The following is a 9,928-nucleotide window of genomic DNA, read 5'->3' as shown; positions in this document are numbered from 1 at the left end:
GATTTAACAAAAGTATATTACACGACCATACTTTTTAAAAAATAAAATAAACATTTCTCTATATGTATATATTTATGTATTTATTTGTATTAACATAGAGAAAGGGGGGTTGAAAGCAAGTTGCAAACATTGTGCACAATATTGAAATATGATTAGAAGTAGGGAGAGTGCATTGCCATTTATTAATACACCTTTTTTTATTTTTGCTTTGGATAATAGCTTGTACTACCTTTGCAATTTAAAATATCTAACAAAATAAATTACAACAAGAAAAGGCATTGATAGGCATTCTATTGTAGCATATCTATGAAAACAATTATGTATTATGCATTTATGCTTTTCAGTTTCAAATAGATTAGAACTATTGTGCGGTTACAAAAATAATCGCAAATAAGTATTCTATATAATATGAGCTGCGATAAAGAGTAGATAATAAAATATTATAAATTTTAAAACACCATTTTTTCTGAGAAATTTGCATATAGAAGACATGGGAACTAGATTGAAAATACTCAGTTTAATCTATTCCATAAACCAGTAATTTTCATCCATGATTGAAATCAAATAGATTCATTGTGCTTTCTTCCAATACAGTTTTGTACCCATCTGTCTTTTGTATCACAACTAAGATGCTACAATTAACATTGGCTTAACCAAAATACATTGATGATATAAGCACTTGAATAATTTTTAAAAAATTCATCAGAGGGAGTGAAGTCAAAAACATGGTAACAAAAACAGCTACTGAAAACCTCTCCCCAGAGATTCAGAAAAAAAAAAAAAAAAGAACAATTCTCACTTGTTCAGAATTCTGGAGGAAGGTGAAGAGTAAAAGGATCCCACAAATGCTGAATTGAAGAAAGAGAAAAATATCAGGTAGGAAGCTTCCATCCTGGACCAGTCAGACCTCTCACCACCCCTCCTCACTTGGTCCCAAATAGCTTGTGAAGTGCCCCGAGGCAGCAGCTGGGATCCCTCACACTTCCCACCTCACACCAGGAACACAAATGTATCATCTCTCATATCACTGAGACAAAGCGCCATCTAAATCCAGACCCAAGCCCTCAGGAATCACAGCAGGACTTAAACCACTGGAGAGAGTGGAATAAAAAATGCAACAAGGAGAAGTTTAAAAAAATGGGGGAATAAGGAGGGAACCACAAAATCTTCCCCCAAAGCAGCAAGTAGGTGGGCAGAAACTGTACAAATCAACAGTTTTTGGGGCCCAGAGGACAAGGGAGGACATTTCAAGGGTCAGGTCCATCATGGATGAAGATTCGGAGAAAATATGGACAGAGACTCTTACACCTGGTGACCATCCCTCACCTGTGAGGGAAGCCACAGTGTATGGCCAGTCCTTGCCTGGCGAATGGCTGGAGACTACAGTGGCCAGAGAAGTCCTCTGCGACAAGTAGAGGGGGCAGAGTCCCACACTAAGCCAGATTTTGACTGACAAAGTACAGGTACAGTAACCCTGCAGCTTCAGCCCACCTAGTCAGATACTGCCAGGTTTCAGGGAGTAAACAGTTTGTGAGGATGATAAAGCCACTGAATGGTGCAATCGGCTGGACAAGCCAGAAAGTGCAGTGGAACTGCAGGGTTTTCAGAGCCTCTCCATGCACATCAGAGCTTATCTATTTGCCCTGCACCTACAAAAAGCACTGCTTTGTCTAAGAAATAAGGAAGACCCAACTGTTGAAGCAGTGTCCCAATACAAACCCAGAAAAAAATGAAATCCTAGATAAGAGAGAGAAACAGACCTTCAGAATAGACACATCAAGATAACCAGATGATACTTCCCTGGCAGGGGAGATACCATGATCACAGAGGTGGTTTTCCCAGGGCGAGGCTTATCCATTGCACTCTGGATGTGCTGACCCCTGTGATTTCCCCAAATGTGGGAAACTAGACTGCATAATTTTTGGTAGTGGGGGACTGTGTTCGCACTGTCCCCTGAATTTAAAAAAAATAATAATAACCAGATGACCAGATATCAGCAAAAAAATCACAAGGCACACTAAAACTCAAGAAGGAATGACTCAGAGAAGTCAAAAAGTTGGAGGAGATATAGAAATTTGGAGCAACAAATCAAAGATGTGCAAACAAGTCTCTTGAACAATTCAAAGAAATGAAAGAAAATGTTTATAAAGAGATAAAGGATATTAAGAGGTTACTAGAATAGCATAAAGAAGAATTTGAAATAATACAAAGGAAATAACAGGTATTATGGAAATAAAAGACACTGTAGATGAAATATAAAATATGCTGGAGGCACAATAGCAGATTTGAAGAGGCAGAAGAATCAGTGAACTACAAGACAGATCAACTGAATTTGAACAGACAAAAGAACAAATGGAGAAAAAAATGGAAAAAAAATTGAACAGGGTCTCAGGGAACTGATTGACAACACAAAGCACACAAACCTACACATCATGGGTATCCCAGAAAGAGAAGAGAAGGGAAAAGATCCGGGAAGAATATTTGAGGAAATAATGGCTGAACATTTCCTAACTCTTATAAATAACATAAATATGCAAATCTAAGAAGTACAGTATACTCCAAACAGAATAGATCTGAATAGGCCCACTCCAAGACATATAGTAATCAAACTGTCAAATGCTGAAGACAGAAGAATTGCCAGCAAGAGAAAGGTAAGTCACCACATACAAGAGAAGACAAATAAGACCAAGTGCTGATATCTTATCAGACACCATGGAAGCAAGAAGGCAGTGGTATGATATATTTATGATACTGAAAAAGAAAAATTGACAGCCAAGAATTCTCTACATAGCAAAGCTGTCCTTCAAAAATGAGGGAGATTTTAAATATTCACAGATAATCAAAGCTGAGACTGGCCCTATAAAAACTACTAAAGGGAGTATTGCTGGCTGAAAGAAAAACAACAGGGAGAGGTCTGGAGGAGGGTACAGAATTGAAGACTATTAGTAAGAGTAACTTCAAGTATAAAAAGAGAGAGAGAAAAATAGATCTGACAAATAAAAACCAATGATAAGATAGTTGAATTAAGAACTGCCTTAACAGTAATAATTTTGAATATTAATGGATTAAATTCCCCCAAGACACAGATTGGCAGAATGCATTTTAAAAATATGATCCATCTATATGCTGTTTACAAAAGACTAATTTTAGACCCAAAGATGAAATGGTTTGAAAGTGAAAGGATGGGAAAAGATACTCCATGCAAGTAGTACCCCCCCAAAAAAATGTGGGGGAAGCTGTACTAATATAGACAAAATAGACTTTAAATACAAAAAAAAAGTTATAAGAGGTAAAGAAATGCACTACATATTAATAAAAGGGGCAATTCATCAAGAGGAAACAGCAATCATGAAGATACTCCTAATCAAGGAGCCCCAAAGCACATGAGGCAAACCCTGGCAAAACTAAAAAGAGAAACAGACAACTCTAATATGATATTGGAAGATTTCAACACACTACTGTCTCCAATAGATAGAACATCTAAACAGAGAATCAATAAACAGAGAACCTAAGTAATATGAGAAATGAACTAAACCTACAGTTATATATAGAATATTATACCCCAAAACAGTAGGATATATATTTTTTCTCAAGTACTCATGGAGCGTTCTCCAGGATACAGCATATGCTGGTACACAAACAGGTCTTAATATGTTTTAAAATATTGAAATTATACATAGCACTTTCTGTGAACATAATGGAATATCGCTGGAAATTAATAACAAATAAATAAACAGAAAATACATAAATACATGGAGATTAAACAACACACACTTAAACAATCAGAGGGTCAAAGAAGAAACTGCCAGAGAAATATTTTGAGAAGAATGAAAATGAGAACACAACATATAAAAATTTATGGGATGACATGATTCTATCTTTAGAAAATCTTGAAAAAATTGTAACAAAGCTATTCAAGCCAATAAATGAATTCAGCAAAGTGGTGGAATACAAGCTCAACACACAAAACTCTATGTTCTGGTTTGCTCTCTGTGCTGGTTTGAAAGGATGTATGTACCCTGGAAAAACCATGTTGTAATCCTAATCCCAATTTGTAAAGGCAGCCATCTCTTCTAATCCCTATTCAATGTTGTATGTTTGAAACTTGTAATTAGATTATCTCCCTAGAGATGTAATTTAATCAAGAGTGGTTGTTAAACTGGATTAGGTGGCGACATGCCTCCACCTATTCAGGTGGGTCTTGATTAGTTTCTGAAGTCCTGTGAAAGAGGAAACCTTTTGGAGAATGAGAGAGATTCAGAGAGAGCAGAGAATGCTGCAGCACCATGAAGCAGATAGTCCATCAGCCAGTGCTTTGGAGATGAATAAGGAAAATGCCTCCCAGGGAGCTTCATGAAACAGGAAGCCAGGAGAAGAAGCTAGCAGATTTTGCCATGTTTGCCATGTGCCCTTCCAGATGAGAGAGAAACTCTGACTGTGTTCACCATTCCACTGGAGAAAGAAACCCTCAACTTCATCGGCCTTGTGAATCAAGGTATCTTTCTCTGGATACCTTAGATTGGACATTTCTATAGACTTGTTTTAATTGGGACATTTTCTTGACCTTAAAACTGTAAACTAGCAATTTATTAAATTCCCCTTTTTAAAAGTCATTCCATTTCTGTTATATTACATTCCAGTAGCTAGCAAACTAGAACACTTCCCTTCATGGGAAGGCACATAGCAATGTCTACTGGACTTTGCATTTCCAAGCATCCATCTGCTCTCTCTGTCAGCACTCCAAGTATCTATAATTGTCTGCATCTCTGTTGGCACTGAGCTTCTCTCCAAAATGTTTCCCCTTTTGAAGGACTCAAGTAACCTAATCAAGACTCACTTTGAATAGGCAGAGTCACATCTCTATTTAGTCAAAAGGTCATACCCAGCATTGGATGTGTCACATCTCCATGGGAAACAATACAATCAAAGGTTACATCTTACAATATTGAATCAGGATGAAAAAAAAACATGGCTGCTCTCACAAGATTGGATCAGGGAAAAGGACATGGCTTTTCCAGGGTACATAACAGCTTCAAACCAGCATATGTTCCAAGAAGAATTAATGCCATTTCTGCTCAAACACTTCAAAAAAATTGAAAAAGGAACACTACCTACCTCATTCTATGAAGCCAACATTACTTTAATACTAAAGCCAGAAAAAGATACCTCAAGAAAAGAAAATTTCAGACCAATTGTTCTAGTGACTATAGATGCAAATATCCTCAACCAAATCCTTGCAAATTGAATTCAACAGTACATTAAAAGAGTTATACACTATAACCAAATGGATTTTATCCCAAGTATGTAAGGGAAGTTCAATATAAGGGAATTAATTAATTTAATACAGCACATTAACAAATCAAAAGCAAAAAACTACATGATCATCTCAATTCATGCAGAAAAGGCATTTGGCAAAATTCAGCATTCTTTCATGATAAAAACACTTCAAGAGGAGGAATCAAAGGAAACGTCTTCATCATGACAAAGGGCATATATGAAAATCCCATAGCTAACATCATACTCAATGGCGAGAGTCATGACACTTTCCCTCTAAGATCAGGAAAAAAGAAAAGAATGCCGATTATCACAGCTGTTCAATATTCTGCTAGAAGTTCTAGCTACAGCACTTAGGCAAGAAAAGGAAATAAAAGACATCTGTGCTGGATTGAAGCTATTATGTAGCTTATGTCCTTTTTCCTGATCCATTGTGGAGGCAGATCTTTTAATTCCAATCATGTTTCTTTTAATTCCAATTCAATATTGTAGCACGGACACTTTTTATTATTATTCCACAGACATGTGGCATGCCCAATTGTGGGTGTGACCTTTTGAGTAGATGGAGATGTGGCTCCTCCCATTAATGTGTGTCTTAATTAGTTCATTGGAGTCCTTTACAAGGGACTCTGGACCCTAGATGCTTGGGCTGCTGACAGAGCTCAGAGTCAGTATAGATGACTGGAGACCAAGACAGAAATAGCCCAAGTGCTAAGTAAGGACTCACAGAAATAGCCAGAACCTGAAAAGAACTAATCTCCAGCACTGGCAGATGTGAAGCTAAGAGATGAAATCCAGAGTTTTGTCCTGGAGGAGCTAAGTGAATGCCCAAAATGATCAGAGAGAAAACTACTAATGTCAGAAACTTGAAGCAACAGAACTGGGAAAAAGGGCCAGCAGATGCCAGCCACAGGACTTCCAAGCTCACAGAGGTGTTCTGGAAAGCATCAGCCTCTCATGAGTGAAGTTAACCTTATGTTAATGCCTTAGTTTGGAGATTTTCTTGGCACTAGAGCTGTAAATTTGTAACTTACTAAATTCACCTTTGTAAATCCATTCCATTTCTCACTTCATGCCTGGAGAGAAAGCTAGCAGATGTCACCATGCTTGCCATGTGCCTTTCCAGTTGAGAGACAGAAACTCTGAACGTCATTGGCCTTCTTGAACCAAGTTATCTTTCCCTGGATGCTTTAGATTGACATTTCTATAGCCTTGCTTTAATTTGGATATTTTCACAGCTGTAGAACTGTAAACTTGTAACTTAATAAATTCCCCTTTTTAAAGCCCCCCCTTAAAAAACCCCTCTGTTCCATTTCTAGTATATTGCATTCCAGCATCTTAACAAACTTATACAACATTCAAATTAGAAAAGAAGTAAAATTGTCACTATTTCCAGATGGCATGATTCTATCTTCAGAAAATCCTGAAAAAAAAATAGCAACAAAGCTACTCAAGCCAATAAATGAGTTCAGCAAAGTGGCAGAATACAAGCTCAACATGCAAAAATCAGTGATTTTTTTATACAGAAGTAATGTGCTATCAGAGGAAGTAGTTGATAAAAAAATTCCATTCCCAGTAACTAAAATAATCAAATATCTAAGAATGAACTTAATCAAGGATGTAAAGGACTTGTACAAAGAAAACTACAAAACATTGCTAAAAAAAATCAAAGAATACCTGAATAAATAGAAAGATATTTCATGTTCATGGATTGGAAGGCTACATATAATTAAGATGTCAAGTCTACTCAAATTAATCTACAAATTCAATGCAATATTAATCAAATCTCAACAGACTACTGTTCAGAAATGGAAAAGCTAATTATCAATTTCATTCAGAAGGGTAAGGGGTCTCAAATATCTGTAAACATCTTGAAAGAAAAGAATAAATTGGGAGGTATCATGCTTCCTGACTCAATCCTGCTGTAAACCACAGTCATCAAAACAGCATGGTACTGGCATAAACATAGACATATTGATCAATGGATTCAAACTGAGAGTTCAGAGGTAGACACTCAGATATATGGTCAACTGATTTTGACATGGCTTCCAAGCCCACTCAAATAGGACAGAACAGTATCTTCAATAAATGGTGTCAAGAGAACTGGATATCCATAAACAAAAGAATGAAAGAGGACACCATCTCATAACCTACACAAAAATTATCCCAAAATAGAACAAAGACCTAAATATAAAGGCCAGTACCATAAAACCCCTAGAAGAAAATGCACAAAACCTCTCCAAGATCTAGTAATAGGCAGTAGTTCCTTGGACTTTACACCCAAAGCACAAGCAATGAAAGAAAAAAGTAGATAAATGGGAACTCCTCAAAACTGAATATTTCAGTGTTTCAAAGGACCTCGTCAAATGGCAACAACACAGTGGGGGAAAATATTTGGAAACCATGTATCTGATAAGGGTGTGACATCTGAATGCATAAAAAAATCCTATAACTCAACAATAAAAAGACAAAACAACTCAATTTGAAAATGAACAAAAGACATGAATAGACATTTTCCAAAGAGGAAATACAAATGGCTACAAAGAACATAAAAAGATTCTCAGCTTCACTAGCTACTAGGGAAATGCAAATCAAGACCACAATGAGGAGAGAGCAGGGCAAGATGTCAGCATAAAGGTGAGGAATTTAGTTTGTCCCCCCTGGAAAGCTAGTAAATAGCCAGGAACTGTCAGGAACAACTATTTGGGGGACTTCTGTGACCAGAAACACAACGTACACCAGTCCGGAATGTCTGGGAGGCCCAAGATCATGGAGCAGAATGGTAAGTAAAGTCTCCCGAGCTGTGGAAGCTGGTGCCCCTCCCCCATTGTCATGGCAGGTTGTTTTTATGTCACTTCCCGGGGGAGGAGGGGGGAGCAGTCTCTACTAGGAGCAAGGGAAGATGGCTCAACTAAGCTCCAATTGCAGGTTTAATTAGCACATTCAGACTGCTCAATACAAGCCCTGAGCACAGATAAATCAGGAGCAAGCATGAAGGGAATTGGGAGGTCTCTACTTGACAAAGAGGTGGGGCTGATGAAAAACAAAACAAAACAGAAGCTTTTGAAGTTGGCTGAGCTCAGAATACTGGAATAGTGTTGTGCCCCATGAAGAGTGGCACATAGAGCTGGGTACCAACTCCAGCTCTTGATTGGCAAACCTGGGGAACTAGGAACCAGTTCTGAAAAGGATTCTTTTCTCTTTTCTTTCTTTCCTTTTCTTTCTTTCTTCCTTCCTTTCTTTTTTCTTCTTTCTTTCTTTCCTTTTTTTTTTAACTTTTTATACAGCCCATTAAAGAAAGCCACAGGCATTTTCAGTTGTCAGCACTACCTCAGGCAAGGGCAGAGTTAGGATTTGTCTTAGAGACAGATAAAAGAAATAATTCCCTAAATGACATATCTTCCCCAAGAAAAGAAACAGAGCTCAGCACAAGTGGCAGCTCTCACTCAGAGAATTCAGACCCCAAGGGCTGGAAAACAGAAACAGTTTAAGCCTGCCTTCTGCTTCAGCCTCTGTCTCAACCATATCCCTGGAAAGGAAAGGGTATGCTGAGAATTAAAGGCATTGTACTACTTTATGCTGTTGGGGAGCTGTGAGTTGACAAGTGCCACCTGCTGGGTAGGATAGGAAGAGCATAGAGTCAAGAAGCTTCACAGGAAAGACTGGAAGCTGGGTCTCATCCTCAAGGAAACTTGATACTGACCACACCCTATTTCTGAGTCCTGGCTCCATCTTTTCTGGGAAAATCTGATTGGGGTTGATCTTATCTGTCAAGGCAGAAACCAGAAAAGCAAGAGCTGGAAAATTCTGGTCAATTAAACAGAACCTATGCTAGAGGTCTAGAATAAGTTGAACAAAATGCCAAAGAACAGATAAAAAATGCAACCAAACAACAAGAAAATCCTAGGTAAAAGATAAAATGATCTCCAGAATAAACTAATCAAAGAAATCAGATGTCTAGATACTAGCAAAATATCAGATGTCTAGACACTAGCAAAATATCACAAGTCATACAAGGAAGAATGGATATATGGCCTAGTCAAGGGAAGAAACCAACACTTCAAATAAAATTAAATACAAATTCAAACAACTAATTAAAGATGTTCATACAATTCTTCTAAATGAAGTCAACAAGTTGAAGCAAATATGGCAAAAAAAGATGAAAAGGGCAGTGTGACAGTGGCTCAGTGACAGAATTCTTGCCTGCCATGCTAGAGACCCAGGTTTGATTCCTGGTGACTGCCCATGCAAAAACAAAAAAAAAAGGTTGAAGAATATAAAGAAGACACTGGATGAACATACAGAAGAACTTGAAAGCTTGAAAAAACAAATGGAAGAATTTATGAGAGTGAAGGGCAAAATAGAAAAGATGAAAACACAATGGAGATATACAATAGCAGATGTGAAGAGTCAGAGGAAATGACTAGTGAACTAGAGGACAGGGTATCCGAAATCCTACACACACAAAAACAGATAGGGAAAAGAATGGAAAAATATGAGGATCTCAGGGACTTGAATGAAAACATTGTTACCAGACAAAGATGGCGGATTATTTGCCCATGCACTTAAGTGAACATACCTGAGACACAGAGGTTTCAATAAGAGAAAAGTTTGTTGCTAGGCATGAAGCAGGAGATCTAATGGCCTATCAGTC

At 37.6% G+C, this 9,928-nt stretch overlaps 1 non-coding gene across 1 annotated transcript; it reads left to right on the top strand.

The window, feature by feature from the left end:
* The first annotated feature begins 1,792 nt into the window (after window positions 1-1,792).
* On the top strand, window positions 1,793-1,956 carry LOC143675210 (U1 spliceosomal RNA). Its single transcript, XR_013171453.1, has one exon. It is a non-coding gene; the product is annotated as a U1 spliceosomal RNA (small nuclear RNA).
* The last annotated feature ends 7,972 nt before the right edge of the window (window positions 1,957-9,928 follow it).

This window comes from Tamandua tetradactyla, chromosome 2 (genome assembly GCF_023851605.1).
Source record: "Tamandua tetradactyla isolate mTamTet1 chromosome 2, mTamTet1.pri, whole genome shotgun sequence".
Classification (NCBI taxonomy): domain Eukaryota; kingdom Metazoa; phylum Chordata; class Mammalia; order Pilosa; family Myrmecophagidae; genus Tamandua; species Tamandua tetradactyla.
This window is presented reverse-complemented; position numbering and strand designations above follow the sequence as displayed.